Source organism: Lolium rigidum, chromosome 7, assembly GCF_022539505.1.
Source record: "Lolium rigidum isolate FL_2022 chromosome 7, APGP_CSIRO_Lrig_0.1, whole genome shotgun sequence".
In the NCBI taxonomy this organism is placed as follows: Eukaryota; Viridiplantae; Streptophyta; class Magnoliopsida; order Poales; family Poaceae; genus Lolium; species Lolium rigidum.
Genome location: NC_061514.1, coordinates 297,903,124 through 297,921,208, shown reverse-complemented (window position 1 = coordinate 297,921,208; position 18,085 = coordinate 297,903,124). Strand labels below are relative to the sequence as shown.

The following is an 18,085-nucleotide window of genomic DNA, read 5'->3' as shown; positions in this document are numbered from 1 at the left end:
CTTTGAAGTTTGGGTGTCCCGATAATGCTATTGAGAATATCAATAAATCCATTGGGTTATGCACTGATACCCATCTCATGGTCATGACATTAGGCGAATGAGTCCTTCAGGCCAATATCGGTATTGCGGTCTATAAAGATGAGGGTGTCTGCACATCCATAATAGTGCTGAATGCACCCTCTACAAAATGGCTCTTCACATTACCACGTTGACTATCCGAGGTGAGATACTTGACAAGGTTGGTGTTTACTTGGTGAAACTCATATTTTCTCATGAGCAGCTTACAGTTGTCATTCGAGTACTGTCAAAGAAAGAATAAAGATATTTGCGATAGGCGAAACTTATGCACCATCTATGGAGACAAGTAACGTTATATACCAAGAAGTGCTTGACCACCTCTAGAGATATTCGCTGCAATCTACATTTCCATGTATAATTAATCATATCCCCGCATTTTCAACATCATTGCGTGTGCACTCAGCTAACTAATACTGTACTATCTTTTCAGGGCCTACTTTGTACAGACAGAATTGGACTGCCCATTTCAAGTGCACTCAATAATTGAATGTCATTCCCCGCTCCTTCCTGTTGAGGGTCTATTTAGTGCAGACAGATCACATGGGCCAGTTCAACTCCCAACTGTGAGTATTGTCTTAGACTGGAGAATTTTGTGATAGCAATGCTAGGACGGCAAGCTTACATGTCATTTATCTTGATACGTAGCTCTGAAATGCACGTATGATCAATAATTTGTACGGACGTATTTTATAATGATGATGGTGAAGTACGCAGCTAATCAAACTCACAGAATAATGAGGTTTGTTGTACCAAAATTGATCGAAGAGCAGCCAAGCCTACGGAATAACATATCTTCTGCTATGTCGAAGGACGAAAGGGCTATGATTTATTCTGATGACGAAGCAGAGCGGCAAGTGATCACTGGAAATGTGCTTTGTACTAGGCTAGACACAATCTAATCTTCGTCTGTCTTATTTACGTCAGGCTATTCCATCAACTATGTACTGAATTTGACTACTCCCCTCCGTTTCTAAACGTTCTGGCAGTTCACTTTAAACTGCCAAAATGTCTTATATCAAGAAACTGAGGTAGTACTACCCGGGACTGTATAAATTGTATAAATGTGGCCTGTTCCTTGCCAACAAGCTAACGGGCAATAAGATCTAAATAAAGACGCTACTAGCTAATCTCCACTTCTGCGTATAATACCATACTCTAGACAACACTACCTGTTTTTAACAGTAAAATCTTTCTCAAAACCCTTACAAACATTGATACCATCCCACGGGCGCGGCGTGCGCCGCGCCACACCTTCCTAGTATTACTTATTTATAGCCGATTTATTATCTCCTTTCTGTTTGGCATGATTTTCTACTACTCCCTCCGGCCCGATTTACATGATGTGGCCCGTGTACAACTGCAACTTTCTGAAAACCCCCTCGATGTTTCAATTCTTCTCAAACCTGATCCTCCCATAAAAATCCTAGATACCGACATGACATCCCGCGCCGGAGCTCCGTCCCCGCCCCGCGCCGAAGCTGGGCTCGCGCGCTCGACGTCGGCAGTGAGCTCGCACCACCGCCGGTCGTCCGCGACCGCTCTAGGAGCATAGGAGGCGGGGCCTCCAGGAGCATAGGAGGCCGATGTCCCCGTGGCCGACGCTCACGTCCCACGTCGGAGCTCCGTCCCCGTCCCGCTCCGGAGCTGGGCTCGCGCGCTCGACGTCTACGGTGAGCCGGCACCCCCGCCCGCCGTCCGCGACCCCAGGAGCAGAGGAAGCGGAGCTTCCAGGAGCAGTGGAGGCGGGGCCTCCACGACGTGATCCGGGCGTCGGAGATCCAGGGGTGCTGGACATCGTGTTACCACCCGATTTTGGCCAAATCAGGAGGTGGGCCGTAAGTGGAGATGGGCTTTGAAGATTACACGTGGAGCGTCTTTGAAGCGGCTTTGCGCTAATAGTTGGGCTAAATGGCCCGTGTATCTGTAATATAGTAGATCGCATCGTGTTTAGAATTAACAGATAAAGTCTGGCCCGTGCACGGTTAGGTGCACGCCTCAGTTAGAAAGTCCCTTGGACTATAAATATGTATCTAGGGTTATTGAAATCGAGGACAATCATCGTTCAAACAAACACAAATCAGGCGCATCGCCACCCCTTCCTTTAAGGGTTTCTCCCGGGTAAACATCATGCTGCCTAGATCGCATCTCGCGATCTAGGCAGTATACGTTTATTCGTCTACCTTGTGCTACTCGTGCTGAAGCGTTGTTGATGGCGAGTAGCACTACTTATCTTTAGGTGTTTAGGGGCTTGCATTGATGCTTTCTCGCGCGCATCTGCTTGGCAATGCCGTCCCTCGACACCTAGCTGCCCTTACGCCTATCCAGGTGTAAGGGCAGCATCTTGCTTGTTCGTTACTCAGTAGATCCAATCCGTTATAGTTGCTCCTTGTTCTACAAGGATTAGTTTAATATTTGCATGATTAGGCCTTATGCTGGGGTCGGACGATCCGGTAGTGCGTTAGGTGTTGTTTACCGTTCCTACAAGGGATGTTCCGGGAATTAACGTAATGTTGGTTTTTAGGCCTCTTGTAGGGGTAGTTTTCATCATCTTCCGTATCCGCTAGGCCCGACTACGCGTAGGACGTTCCGGTTATGCGGTGAAAACCCTAAACTCGTCGTAGATTGGTTTAGCTTTGTTTTGATCAAGCAGGATCCCCATGCCATTGCAAATCCAACATGAACCATGGGGCGATCGGCTCTTTGAGCCGATCCACAGGGAAACCTGAGAGCCGATAGGGCTCGTATTTAATGTTTGCGTGTCTACCATGCAGGAACAATTGAAGCAATCTAACACCTTCCTGATCGGGTCTAGGTCAGGTGGCACGCCCTAGCAACCGTCAGGACGTGGCTGGAAGACTTGCGGGACGACGCGAGGTGCCAGGGTCCACTAAGCGGCCTTGGGAGCCTCCCGGCTCTTCGTGTTGCTTAACCATTGCCCGCCGGTGGGTTTTGGCAGGTAACACATCGGTGGCGTCGCGTTTGACCCTGAACGAGAGCCGCATGCGAGGCCCGGCAAGGGCGTCACCAACACCTGAGAGGTCTGGGAGCGCAGCCTCCTCGACACCTTGCGGCTTGCGATTTTGTCGGAGCGCAGCCTCATCGACACCTTCCGCTTCTGCTTCCTCGGATGCAAGATACGAATGCGCTGAAAGGGTGATCAACTTTCTGGTTAACAATCATTGGCAATCATTTTGTAAAACCTAATCTGCGTGAATGTCACGGGATCGTGCACCAAGGATTAACACCAATTGCAAGGCGTTTATAATTTTGGAATGTGCCGAGGGGGATGTATAAATAATTGTCGGGTCGCCTTGGATCTAATCATCATATTATCAGCCTAGAATCTAACCGGTTGACTTGTTTGGAATTTCAATAGAAAACCGTGGAACGTGTGCCAAGGCATGCTTAAAATCTAACAAAATTATTATCATATTGGTTGCTATTTTTATCACCATTATATGAAATAAACTTAGGTACGAGCTCAACGGGATCGTGCGCCAAGGCGCACATTTAAATCTAGTATAAGAAATTCTCTCTTATCCATTACCCTTGGAGTAGAGGTGCATCGCGGACCAAACCTGGCCCTACTGATTTTCATCTAGGCTCGACGGTCCAGCAACAGGTCCAAACCGGACCGGAGCAGTTGCATCTTGAACTAGAGCCAAACAATGGCATGCCCCACCTCATGGCGAATCGTGACGCATCGAGAGATGCAGAATATGCTTTGCGGGAAGACGTTGATTCGGATGATTTGACCACTTGTGTCGCCACGTTGTTTCTCGGTCTAATCTGTTTGAGATAATAAAGGATATATCCCAACGTCGCGTCACGTGTGACGTGCTCATAAAGGTGACTTCCTGTCTAAGTAAACTACTTCCTGTCTGTGCGGGGGCTCGGCCGGCGAGTGACGGCACTGGCTGTGTTGTGGCGTGCCCACGAGTTCAACCCGTCATGGGCTGCAACCCGTGCGTGCGCGTGCCGTTTTGCTTCGCGCATGCTGACAGCAGCGTGTCTGCGTACACACAGTACGGCGAGAAGAACGACCGGCATGTGCTAGCTCGATCTTGCTTCTAGTGGATAGGAATCGTACGATATATTCGATTTTTCATTCTTGACCTCGAGTCTAGTACAAGTTTGAATGAAAACCAATCTAAAATACGAAGAACCCTACTGACCGTTGGTCGGTGGGCGCGATGGTCCAGCTTCGCCGTCGTTCTTCGCCTCAGGCATACGCTCGCGCCACTGCCGGTACAGGCGGTCGAGGATGAGGCCGGAGCAGGAACCGGCGACACCAACGCATCTTCGCCACTGCCCTGGAAGTGGCTTCATGTTGGGCATGATTTGAAGCATCAGATCTCCGGAGATATGACCCGTCCAAAATAAACACCAAGTAAGAAGAAAATCGGCCCTCCCATCACGAATTTCTTGAGCCTGCACAGCAGCTCCTCCCCTCCCATGGCTACTCCTCTCCGGCACCCCACGCTGCACACCATGCGGCCGTCATCGTTGCCCTCGATTGGTGGGCTAGCTCGCTTGCCGGAGTGGTGGAGCTAGACAACTGAGCAATTTTGGCGATGTGATGAGGTACATGTCCTCGCCGTGTATTCCAGGGAGGTTGCAGTCGTCCGCTATGATTCTTCAGTTAACGGATTTTAGAAATCGTCATCAACCAGGTGACCGAGTACTCGACAGCGGCGACACGGCCAACAGCTGGCTAGCTTAGCTCTGAGATGCTTACATCAAAACAAGGGATCTTGATTAGTATTTCGTGAGCTGCTTTCTCCTGGTACCACTACATATGTTCAGTCTTCTAATGGAGCTTCTCCTTAGAAAGAATCTGGGCGTGAGCTGCTCTACATTAGGCTCCAGTTAGGAGCCTGATTAGATAGAGATGAAATTGCTAGGTCTTGTGGCCACGTTGTTGCCTTTCTAACTTTGGTCTTGCTCAAATGCTCAATAGAATGTGTCAAATGATTTTTTCTCTTTCTCTTATCTTTGTGTTCTCCTAGCTTGGGTTGCATATGACCTGTTTGAATTTATGACAATGCCAAATTCTTGTGGTGTTTGAGCCAACATTTTCTGGCATAGTTGGCCGTAATCATCCATACGCGTCTAATCCTTTTATCTCAGCAGCATGAGTCCCAAATAATTTTATTATAAATTATTACAATTCTACACGCTCTTGCTCCTCTAAAAGTAGCAAAAGAATTCACTGTTATCCTTTCATCTGATGACCGAGAATGATAACATCAAGAGTTAATGCTCCAAGATCGCGGGTTTTGTTACCTTCGTAGTGCAATCTATCTTCGTCTTCCTTCTATCTTCTATTGTATCCATTGTTTAGTGGATTTTATCACTAGTAGAGAACAGGCCTTTTGTCCCGGTTGGGAAGGCCCTTTAGTCCCGGTTACGCAACCGGGACTGCGAAACCGGGACTAAAGGCCCCCCTTTAGTCCCGGTTGCACTACCAACCGGGACTAAAGGCCATCCACGTGGCCGCCGTCCGGAGCGGGGGTGGAGGACCTTTAGTCCCGGTTCCACACGCGTCAAGCCCTCAGATATGGATGTTTCTCTACCGCGGCAGAGAAAAGGGCCGATTCTATGCCGCGGCAGAGGTTTAGGGTTTTGGTAGGGTGTTTTCCATTTTGTGTTTTCCATTCAATTCTACGCTACTACATATTGTACACGTGATGCATATATATAATATATTTTGTCTTATGAGCATACATATATATATATATATATACAATTTGGTATAGAGTTGGTAACCACGGGAGCAAGACAAGCATACACGTTGATTCATCTGTTGAATTACATGGAGATCATTAAATTACATGGAGGCATTAGGTGTAATGGTATTCTCCGTCTCAAGATATGACCTCCGTAAGCAGAAATCCCTCCAATTCCTCTTGAATTGCTCGTGTGCGTTTCCTTGGTTGGAGCTTGTCCTGCATTCTTTCGATCTTTAAAAAATGAGATCAATATGAATATATGAGTTGTGTGTGTGTGTATATATATATATATATATATATATATATATATATATATATATATATATATATATATATATATATATATATAGGTCTCGCTATTCTCGAACCGGTTCGAGAATAACTATTCTCGAACCCTTTCGAACTTCCGCGTGTTTTCCTAGTGAACTTCTCGACGGAATACCGAATTGCATGTTCGTGCGGACAGTATTTTCATGATGATTTTCAAACCGCTTATCGGATTGATGCGTATAATATACCGTTGGATTCGCACGGAAATTTCGCAACTTTTTCGTATTCATTGTTTTCCCAAATTCTGTATTGATTAAAACTAATTTCAAATATACAAAACAACGTTTTCGCGGATTTCTCTATTTTTGTACAGTTTTGGGGTTCCAGTTTTCAAACCGTTTATCGGAATGATGCGTATGATATGCCGTTGGAAAGGTGCTGACTAGGCGCACATTTTTCATGAAGAACACTTTTCTAAATTCTTTACAGTTTAAGAGCAGATTTGAAAATACGTGATTACGTTTTTCGAACTTCTCGGTTTTTCGAACTGTTTTTTGGGGCTAATTTCCGAACCACTTATCGGAATTTTCCAAATAATATTGCGTTGAAAAGATATTGATTAGGCGAATCTTTTTCATGTTGAATGTTTTTCCAAATTCTAAATGGTTTTAGTTTAATTTCAGAAATACATAAAAGTGAAGATAACGCCGACACAAGAACATTTCGAAATTGGCTCATCTAGATTGATTAGGTGTGGCATTGCGATATGTTGGAGTATTAGTAGAGTTATATTAGTGCTAATTGTACGTTACGTTGGTCGATTTGTGCAATCGATGGTTGTACGGATGATTTCTATGCGTATGATTTCCGTCCAGAAAAACAGAGTGCATGAGGTCCTCGAATATAGAAGTGAACTTCCTATATATCTGTTAGTGAACTTCCGATCGCGGTATAAAAGTTTCTGGCATGTAATAAAATTATAGCGAACTTCTGTGGATGTGAACTTCTTCTCCCCTGAATCTGAACTTCCCGACGGACTTCAATATTGTACATGGCGAACTTCCGAAACTTTAGTCTAGTTTGAAGTGAACTTCAGAAAATATAGCGAACTTCCGTCGCATTTGCACTTTTTTGGATACAGATCTGAACTTCCCCTTATCTGCATCTGAACTTCCAGACGGACCTCAACATTGTAAGGAGTGAACTTCCATTCAAATATGAACTTCTATACGGGGAGTGAATTTCCGTATGGAGGTAAGTGAACTTCCCGGTGGTGGAGGGTGAACTTCTGAAAATATTGCGAACTTCCACCTGTTCGAATTGAACTTCCGAGTTGTTTTGTCTTTTGTTCGAAGTGAACTTCCCAAAATAATGTGAACTTCTATTTTTTGCGTTCGAAGTGAAATTTTCGATTTTCATGTTTAGTTATGCAACAGCCTTCTGAACTTCTGAATTCGGCGAAAGTGAACTTCACCGATCTGCGAAAGTGAACATCTAAATTCGGGCGGATGTGAACTTCCCATTTTTTGAACTCTAGAATTTTTTTCTAAACTTCTGAATTTTGTGAGTGTGAACTTCCAAGTCTTGCAGATGTGAACTTCCTGATTTTTTGAAATCTGGAGAATTTTCTAAGATTACAAATTTCGTCTATGTGAACATCCAAGTTCTGCAGATGTGAACTACCGAGTCCTGTAGACGTGAACTTCCTGGTTTTTTATAGATGCTATTTTTTTAGTTTACAAAGAAGTGAACTCCACATGTTAGGCAAACCGAACAGCATCACTGCTGACCAGCATCGAACTCTGCAGTAGGGGATGACAACCTTCACTGCCCAGGCATGGTGGAGCACACGCCAGTAGTGATCTAGTAGACGTGCAGCGGCGGGGTCCAGGAGGCTTGCGGCGGCGGGATTTAGGTGGCGCGCGGCGGCGGGATCTAGGAGGCGCGCAGCAGGGGTCCAGGAGGTGCGCGGCGGCGGGGTCCAGGAGGTGCGCGGCGGCGGGATCCAGGAGGCGCGCGGCGGCGGGATCCAGGAGGCGCGCAGCAGGGGACCCAGTAGTCACGACGGCGGCGGGGACCCAGGAGGCGCGCGCGGCGGGGACCCAGGAGGTGCGCGGTGGCTTCATTTTTCTGCGAGGATGGGCGCGTCGTGGAGCCGGCCGCCGATGGCGTGGAGGAGGCAGGTGGCGCTGGGATGGTGGGAGGCGACACGGGGTGACGAGGAAGAACGTGGGGCAGTTCGGGGATGGGAGGTGGGCCGGTTCGGGGAGAGGTGGGGCGGGGTGGTCGGGTTTGGTGCAGGAAGAAACTAAGCGGGATTAAGGGGGTTCGAGAATAGCTATTCTAGAACCACTCTTAAGGGGGGTTCGAGAATAGTTGGGCTCTATATATATATATATATATATATATATATATATATATATATATATATATATATATATATCAAATCATCATAAAAAGAATTGTGAATATTGTTTACGTACTTTAAGTTGTGCGATATCTACGCGCCGCTCAGTGATCGCTATGTTCATGAACTTGCAAACGTAGAATGCGCACAAATTAGTCCCCGGTGGCTGCCTGTCACACTTTAGAGAATAGAATTCAATCAAATAATAATTAAGCATGATAATGGTATATATTGGAACTAGAATTAAAGAGATAAGCGGACCTAGCTAGTACTACTTACATCGAGCCTTGTATAAGACAGCTGCTTCTTCCATTCACCGACCACATTTTGGATGAACACATCCCAACACCTGCCCGGCAAAGAAAATGAATAAAGAAGTTATTAAATACTTGATATCAGGAAATGAACGAAAGAGGCCGATATAGTGTGATAATGATTGAAATTACCTGTTGAGCATGTAAACTATGCTCTGGTACTCCTCAGGGGCTTTATTTAATGGATCCATGACATAAACTTTGCCAGAGTCAACACTAATTTTTAGCAGGATATAGTGAAAGCCAATGTTGTAAGGCAATAGTATCTACGTTTTGCTATTATGTTTCACCAAAAACTTTAGCAAGCTAGCCTCTGTATCCTTGGGAAATTTTTCTACCGTATAAGAATTAATGATATATGGGTCAATGAACCCAATATCATAGACTACGATTTTATTACATTCGAGAATCTTCATTCTGCATAATAGATAGCGTACGAAAGAATATAGTGAGGATAATTAAAGACAATGAACAAGGTGAGCTAGAGACTTAATTAAAGAAATAAATCACTTACAGACAATAGCAACTGACGATAGATTTGTCGAGGGCGTCTTGGTTGAATAACTGAAACAATTCTTCAATCTCGATAGCTATCGAGTCTTCATGGTAGAAAGGCTCTTGTCTGACCGCCACCATGATATACTCGCGTTCTTCCTTATAGACTTTCAGGTACCAGTCATGCAATCTTCGCATTTGCGTTGGTAGTTCCGAGATCATCTCAAGTCTGACCAGAGGCTGCCCATAAACATATCTCCATGCTAACTCAGCCGAGGGGATTGCATCGACGCCCAGCAATTGACCAGCAGTAAGACCACGTGACCTAGCTACATGGGCCAAATGTATGTCCTTATCGGAAGACACCTTGAGCGGGGAGATCAATTGGTTTTCCTGTTCTCCGAGCTGGGGAACTTTTTTCCCGCTTCTCGTCCGCTTCTTTTCTTCAAAGGTCTTCATAATGCAGCAGTCATAGTTTGTTGGCCTATTTGCCACATGTGCCGGTGGTCGCTCAACCATATCCACAAAGTGCTGACCGACTTTTGGATCTATTATCAGCTTTGGCTCGGGCTATTTCGGTGCAAAATGGGCTTTCACTTGGGCATCCACGATAGCAGCATTTTCCTCGTCAGTCATGTGGTAAGCTAACATAGGAGGAGACTTCTTAGCTTTCTTCTTAGTACTTCTCTTCCGAGGTGGACTCTTCGTAGTCGACCGAGAGGTGGTACTCTTCCGCTTTTGCGCCGGACGCGCCGGAGATCGAGGTGGACTTGTGATGGGGTCCCTCTGGGGGAGAGGTGGACTTGGAGGTGGTGGATCGTTACTCGGAGGAGACGGTGGCCTTGGAGGTGGTGGATGGCTACTCGGAAGAGACCGAGGCCTTGGCACCGAGCCTGGAAAGACGATGTCTTTCTTTGGCCATAGAATGATACTACGCGTGACTTCGCCAAGTGTCATCTCCCCTTCAGCTCCAGGGATGTCAAGCTCCAGTGACTCAAATCCCGGTACAATTTCATCCACCCCGACCCGAGCATAGCTAGCTTGAACCTCAGCGCCATGCCAACGTGCTCCAGCTTCACAAGGTAAAGCAAAGCCGACCGCCACCTTGAATGATATGTTCTTCATTGACTGATGTAGCTCACAATTTGTCTTCTCAAAGATATCATCCACTGGGTAGCGATCCATCGGTGCCTCATCAACCAGTGGAACCCCCGTGGAAGCCACGTTGCTTTTCCGCTGAGATGGGTCGCCGGTACTATCGATTGCAGGATCTTGCGGCAGCTTGACAGTTGTCCCTTGCTGGCTCATTTGCTCCTGCAGTTGCTTTACAATTGTCTCTAAATTCTACAACCTGTCTGCCGCCTGCTTCTTTGCTCTCGGGCGGCTTCTATAAGTGTCCTCGTCCTCGGGAAACCCAGTCCTCCACGGAACAGAAGGTCCAAAGCCTCGTGTTCGTCCTGGGTGTTCCTTATTCTTGAGGGCCCTTGTCAGCTCGTCGTTCTCTCTGTCGGGATGGAACTTTCCTACTATAACCTCGTTGATTGCTTCAACAAGTTCTCTGTGGGGTACAACAATTTTTTCATTATTATGTACAAGCTCCCTTGTTTTTGGATCATACGATGACCCATGCCCAAGTATCCAATTTCTTGATCTCAGGGGCCAGTTCTCTATAGCTGGAGTGATCCCTTTAGCACGCATGGCGGCCTCAGCTCTATCCCACTTAGGCATGACAGTCATGTAGCCACCTGTCCCCAGCTTATGGTGATACACCTTCTTCGCAGCATTTTCCTTATTCTTTGTCGACCTTTGCTTAGCTTCTTCCGATTCCTTGTACTCGACAAATGCGTCCCAGTGTTCCCGCTGCTTCTCTAGTGGGCCAGTGAATTCTGGATCTTTTTTCTCCTTGAGATAATGCTGGTATAATCTTTTCTAGTGGGCCACCAACCGGCACTAAAGGTACCCTCTTTAGTCCCGGTTGGAACCACCAACTGGGACTAAAGGTCCTTTGGCCCACCGCTTAAGGTGCACACGAGGGGAGCCTTTAGTCCCGGTTGGTGGTTCCAATCGGGACTAAAAGTCCTTTTTTCCTTTTTTCTTATCTGCCTTCCTTTTCAATTTTTTTAGTAGTGTTTGAATATAAATTTGAATAACTTTTGCATATTTTGGAATCTGACAAAACTTTTAACATGAAAAGTGGTTGAATTTGAATAACTAATTCAAAACCATTTTCTATTTTCTGAAATAATTGTTCTAACTATTCATTTTTTTAGTAGTGTTTGAATATAAATTTGAATAACTTTTGCATATTTTGGAATCTGACAAAACTTTCAACATGAAAAGTGGTTGAATTTTAATAACTAATTCAAAACCATTTTCTATTTTCTAAAATAATTGTTCTAACTATTCAATTTTTTCTGTTTTCTGTTTTCTAAAATAATTGTTCTAAAGTGGCTGAATTTTTTGTTTTCTAAAATAATTCAAAACTTTCAGCAGAGGAGGGAGAAACAGGGTACGAGAAGGATGGCTTCATAGTGGATGATGCCGATGAAGATGAGGAGGAGGAAGAAGAGGAAGCCAGAGCTAGTGGTGAGCAGAGGAGGGAGAAACAGAGTACGAGAAGGATGGCTTCGTAGTGGCTGATGCCGAAATAGATGAGGAGTAGGAAGAAGAGGAAGCCAGAGCTGGTGGTGAGCAGAGGAGGGAGAAACAGAGTACGAGAAGGATGGCTTCATAGTGGGTGATGCCGATGAAGATGAGGAGGAGGAAGAAGAGGAAGCCAGAGCTGGTGGTGAGCAGAGGAGGGAGAAACAGAGTACAAGAAGGATGGCTTTATAGTGGATGATGCCGATGAAGATGAGGAGGAGGAAGAAGAGGAAGCCAGAGCTGGTGGTGAGCAGAGGAGGGAGAAACAGAGTACGAGAAGGATGGCTTCATAAAGGGTGATGCTGATGAAGATGAGGAGGAGGAAGAAGAGGAAGCCAGAGCTGCTAGTGAGCAGAGGAGGGAGAAACAGAGTACAAGAAGGATGGCTTCATAGTGGATGATGCCGATGAAGATGAAGAGGAGGAAGAAGAGGAAGCCAGAGCTGGTGGTGAGCAGAGGAGGGAGAAACATAGTACGAGAAGGATGGCTTCATATTGGGTGATGCCGATGAAGATGAGGAGGAGGAAGAAGAGGAAGCCAGAGCTGGTGGTGAGCAGAGGAGGGAGAAACAGAGTACGAGAAGGATGGCTTCATAAAGGGTGATGCTGATGAAGATGAGGAGGAGGAAGAAGAGGAAGCCAGAGCTGCTAGTGAGCAGAGGAGGGAGAAACAGAGTACAAGAAGGATGGCTTCATAGTGGATGATGCCGATGAAGATGAGGAGGAGGAAGAAGAGGAAGCCAGAGCTGGTGGTGAGCAGAGGAGGGAGAAACATAGTACGAGAAGGATGGCTTCATATTGGGTGATGCCGATGAAGATGAGGAGGAGGAAGAAGAGGAAGCCAGAGCTGGTGGTGAGCAGAGGAGGGAGAAACATAGTACAAGAAGGATGGCTTCATAGTGGATGATGCCGATCAAGATGAGGAGGAGGAAGAAGAGGAAGCTAGAGCTGGTGGTGAGCAGAGGAGGGAGAAATAGAGTACGAGAAGGATGGCTTCATAGTGGGTGATGCCGATGAAGATGAGGAGGAGGAAGAAGAGGAAGCCAGAGCTGCTAGTGAGCAGAGGTGGGAGAAACAGAGTACAAGAAGGATTGCTTCATAGTGGATGATGCTGATGAAGATGAGGAGGAGGAAGAAGAGGAAGCCAGAGCTGGTGGTGAGCAGAGGAGAGAGAAACAGAGTACGAGATGGATGGCTTCATAGTGGATGATGCCGATGAAGATGAGGAGGAGGAAGAAGAGGAAGCCAGAGCTGGCGGTGAGCAGAGGAGGGAGAAACAGAGTACGAGAAGGATGGCTTCATAGTGGCTGATGCCGATGAAGATGAGGAGGAGGAAGAAGAGGAAGCCAGAGCTTGTGGTGAGCAGAGGAGGGAGAAATAGATTACGAGAAGGATGGCTTCATAGTGGGTGATGCCGATGAAGATGAGGAGGAGGAAGAAGAGGAGGCCAGAGCTGGTCGTGAGCAGAGGAGGGAGAAACAGACTACGAGAAGGATGGCTTCATAGTGGATGATGCCGATGAAGATGAGGAGGAGGAAGAGGAGGAAGCCAGGTAAGCAGAGGAGGGCGAAACAGAGTACGAGAAGGATGGCTTCATAGTGGATGATGCCGAAGAAGATGAGGAGGAGGAAGAAGAGGAAGCCAGTGCTGGTGGTGAGAAGAGGTGGGAGAAACAAAGTACGAGAAGGATGGCTTCATAGTGGATGGTGCCGATGAAGATGAGGAGGAGGAAGAAGAGGAAGCCAGAGCTAGTGGTGAGCAGAGGTGGGAGAAACAGAGTATGAGAAGGATGGCTTCATAGTGGATGATGTCGATGAAGATGAGAAGGAGGAAGAAGAGGAAGTCAGAGCTGTTGGTGAGCAGAGAAGGGAGAAACAGAGTACGAGATGGATGGCTTCATAGTGGATGATGCCGATGAAGATGAGGAGGAGGAAGAAGAGGAAGCCAGAGCTGGTGGTGAGCAGAGGTGGGAGAAACAGAGTACGAGAATGATGGCTTCATAGTGGATGATGCCGATGAAGATGAGGAGGAGGAAGAAGAGGAAGCCGGAGCTGGTGGTGAGCAGAGGAGGGAGAAACATAGTTTGTTTAATTATCTCATCCCTTGGTGTCATATACTTCTCTGCAAGAATAATTGGGTCAAACTCATCTTCAAGCCTGCTTCCTGTCAACTCGCTAGAATTAGAAGCAGTCCTCTGCAATGTCACTTTTGTACAAATAAATGTCTCCAAGCATGCTCATCTAGTGTTAAATACATTACATACAGTAACATTATTACACCAAAAGAAATGGGACATTGATTGCCATGTTGAGATACATATGTGTGCCAAAAATTGGCTCATTTAATACATATAGTCACTTGTTTCCTAAAATGCCTTGGAGGCCATGAACCTTCTTCGCGTATGTCCCTTGCTTATGATCGCGTCGGTCGTAACCATGGAGCATCTTCATCATTTAACCGGATGCTTGGGTCAGTGTTCACTGTGAAGGGCGGAATTTCATCAAACTTATTATAATCTTCTGACATGTCTATCTTGTCATCCACTCCCACGATGTTTCTTTTCCCTGAAAGAACTATGTGGCGCTTTGGCTCATCGTATGATGTATTCGTTTGCTTATTTTTTCTTTTTTCGGTTTGGTAGACATGTCATTCAAATAGAAAACCCGAGCCACATCATTGGCTAGGACGAATGGTTCGTCTCTGTACCCAAGATTGTTGAGATCCACTGTTGTCATTCCGTATAGCTTGTCTACCTGAACCCCGCCTCCTGTCAGCTTTACCCATTTGGACCGAAACAAAGGGACCTTAAAAGAAGGTCCATAGTCAAGTTCCCATATCTCCTCTACGTAACCATAATATGTGTCATTTTGCCCATTGTTGTTTGTTGCATCAATGCGGACACCACTGTTTTGGTTGGTACTCTTTTTATCTTGGGCGATCGTGTAAAATGTATTCTCATTTATCTCGTACCCTTGGAAAGTTAATACAGTCGAAGATGGTGTCCTGGCCAACAAGTACAACTGATCTCCAATAGTGGTGTTATTCATGAGATGTGTTTGCAACCAACCACCGAAAGTCGCCATGTGTGCACGTGTAATCCAGTCGTCAGAATACCCCGGGTATTGGAAGCGTACAATATTCTTGTGTTCATTGATATACGGAGCCACCAAGGTGGAACTTTGTAGAACTGTGTAGTGTGCTTGAGTGAAAGAATGCCCGTCTGTACTTATTATTGCTTTCTTTCCTAGCATGCCTTTTCCACTCAGTCTCCCTTTATTCCGCGGTTGAGGAACACCAATCGGCTTAAGGTTAGGAATAAAGTCAACACAGAACTCAATGACCTCTTTTGTTCCATAGCCCTTGGAGATGCTTCCTTCTGGCCTAGCACGATTATGAACATATTTCTTTAAGACTCCCATGAACCTCTCAAAGGGAAACATATTGTGTAGAAATACAGGACCGAGAATGGCAATCTCTTTGACTAGGTGAACCAGGAGATGCGTCATAATATTGAAGAAGGATGGTGGGAACACCAGCTCAAAACTAACAAGACATTGGACCACATCATTCTGCAACCTTGGTAGAATTTCTGAATTGATTACCTTCTGAGAAATTGTATTGAGGAATGCACATAGCTTCACAATGGGTACTCGAACATTTTCGGTAGAAGTCCCCTCAATGTAACCGGAAGCAATTGCGTCATTATCACGTGGTAGTCATGAGATTTTAGGTTCTGGAATTTTTTCTCTACCATATTTATTATTTCCTTTATATTCGACGAGAAGCCAGACGGGACCTTCATACTGCTCAGGCATTCAAAAAAGATTTCCTTCTCTGATTTGGTAAGAGTGTAGCTGGAGTAATGACGTCCTTTATCCGTCTTGTTCTCTGGATGCATGTTGTCTCGTTCTTTCATACGTTGCTGGTCCTGCCGTGCTTCCGGTGTATCTTTTGTCTTCCCATACACGTCCAAGAAGCCTAGCAGGTTTGCGCAAAGATTCTTCGTCACGTGCATCACGTTGATGGAAGAGCGGGCCTCTAGGACTTCCCAATAGGGTAGCTCCCAAAATATTGATTTCTTCTTCCACATGGGCGAGTCTCCGGCAGCGTCATTCGGAACAGATTGTCCGCCATGACCATTTCTAAAGATTACTTCTAGATCCTTGACTATACCAAATATATCATCACCAGTACGGTGGACATGCTTCTTTCGGTGATCTACCTCACCATTGAAATGCTTGCCTTTCTTTCTTACGGGATGCTTCTGCGGAAGAAATCGACGATGCCCCAGGTACACGACCTTCTTACATTTATCCAAATATATACCTTCTGTCTCATCTAAACAGTGCGTGCATACATTGTATCCCTTGTTTGTCTATCCTGAAATGTTACTAAGAGCAGGCCAATCATTAATGGTTACGAACAGCAACGCTCGTAGGTCAAATTCCTCCTGTTTGTGCTCATCCCACACACGTACACCTTTTACGTCCCACAACTGTAGAAATTCTTCAACTAATGGCTTTATGTACACATCAATATCATTGCCGGGTTGATTCGGGCCTTGGATGAGCACTGTCATCATAATAAACTTCCGCTTCATGCACAACCAAGGAGGAAGGTTATAGATACATAGAGTTACAGGCCAGGTGCTATGACTGTAGCTCTGCTCCCCAAAAGGATTCATGCCATCTGTACTTAGACCAAACCTTAAGTTCCTTGCGTCATCTCAAAGTTTGGGAACTCTCTCTCGATTTTTCTCTACTGCGACCCATCAGCGGGGTGTCTCAACACCCCATCTTTCTTACGGTCTTCTTTGTGCCATCGCAACAACTTGGCATGCTCTTTGTTTCTGAACAAACGTTTCAACCTGTTATCACCAGAATTTGACCAAGTCAGAGGTGGGCCGCGATCAAGATGGACGTGAAGAATCTATTTGGAAGAAATAGGTGAATCGGCCTTTATGCGCAGAGTTTGGGCTAGTTAGCCCGTGTATCTTTATATAGTAGGTTATGTAGAAGTTAGAGTTTATCTCGTGCACGGTTTGGTGCACGCCCACGTTAGAAAGTCTACGGACTATAAATATGTATCTAGGGTTTTGTTGACGTCAGAAACCCACTGGCGGGCAGTGACTGGTCAACACCGTAGAGCCGGGAACAACTAGGGCTGCGGCTGGCCCCAGTCCCTCAGAGCGACGGCCCGCAAAGCCTCCTGGTCGCGCGCCGATGCAAATTGCAAGGGCGTGCCACCCGACCTATACCTGGTCGGGAAGGTGTGGATGATGCCTCGCTTAGTTTCCTGCAGGGCACACACGTACACGTTAAATACGAGCCTCGATCGGCTCTCGGGTTGTCCCGTGAATCGGCTCATGGAGCCGATCCACCCATGATTCGTCCAAGGTGGCCGAATATATGGTGGTCCTGCTTGATCAAGATAAAGCGTATGAGATCCACGACGATCCGGGGTTTTCACCGCATAATCGGATCATCCTACTCACGATTGGGCCTCGCGCTCACGCACGGTGATCGTAAGCCAGCCCTAGACAAGGCCTAAAAACCAACACTAGGTTGATCCTCGGAACGTCCTGTCTAGGGGCAGCAAACTACACCCTGCATGCCGCTGGATCCTCCAACCCTTTGTAAGGCCTAACTATTGCAGATATTAAACTAATCCTTGATGAATCAAGGAGCGATCGTAACGGATCAGATCTACTAAACGATGGTCAAGCGGGGTGCCGTCCCTGCACCCATGATGAGGTACAAGGACGGCTAGATGCGCAAGGGTTGCACTACGAAAGCATATGATACTAAGAACAATGCTAACCCTAACACATCTATGATAACTACGTTGCTCGCCATCAAAAAGGCTTCGAGCACGAGCAACGCATGAACAACTAGGCAGGCTCGTGCTTGCCTAGATCGCGAGATGCGATCTAGGCAGCATGGTGCTTACCGGAGGAACCCTCGAGACGAAGGAGTTGGCGATGCGCCGAGATTGGTTTGTGTTGAACGTTGGTTGTTGTTTATTTCATAAACCCTAGATACATATTTATAGTCCAGGGGACTTTCTAATGTGGGCGTGCACTAAACCGTGCGCGGATAAAACTCTAACTTCTAAACTAAGATACGATCTAATATTTTGCAGATACAT

General features: G+C 46.2%; 1 pseudogene; it reads right to left on the bottom strand.

The window, feature by feature from the left end:
• Window positions 1-14,292: 14,292 nt before the first annotated feature.
• The window catches only part of LOC124673038, a 39,389-nt pseudogene continuing 35,596 nt past the window's right edge, over window positions 14,293-18,085 (bottom strand).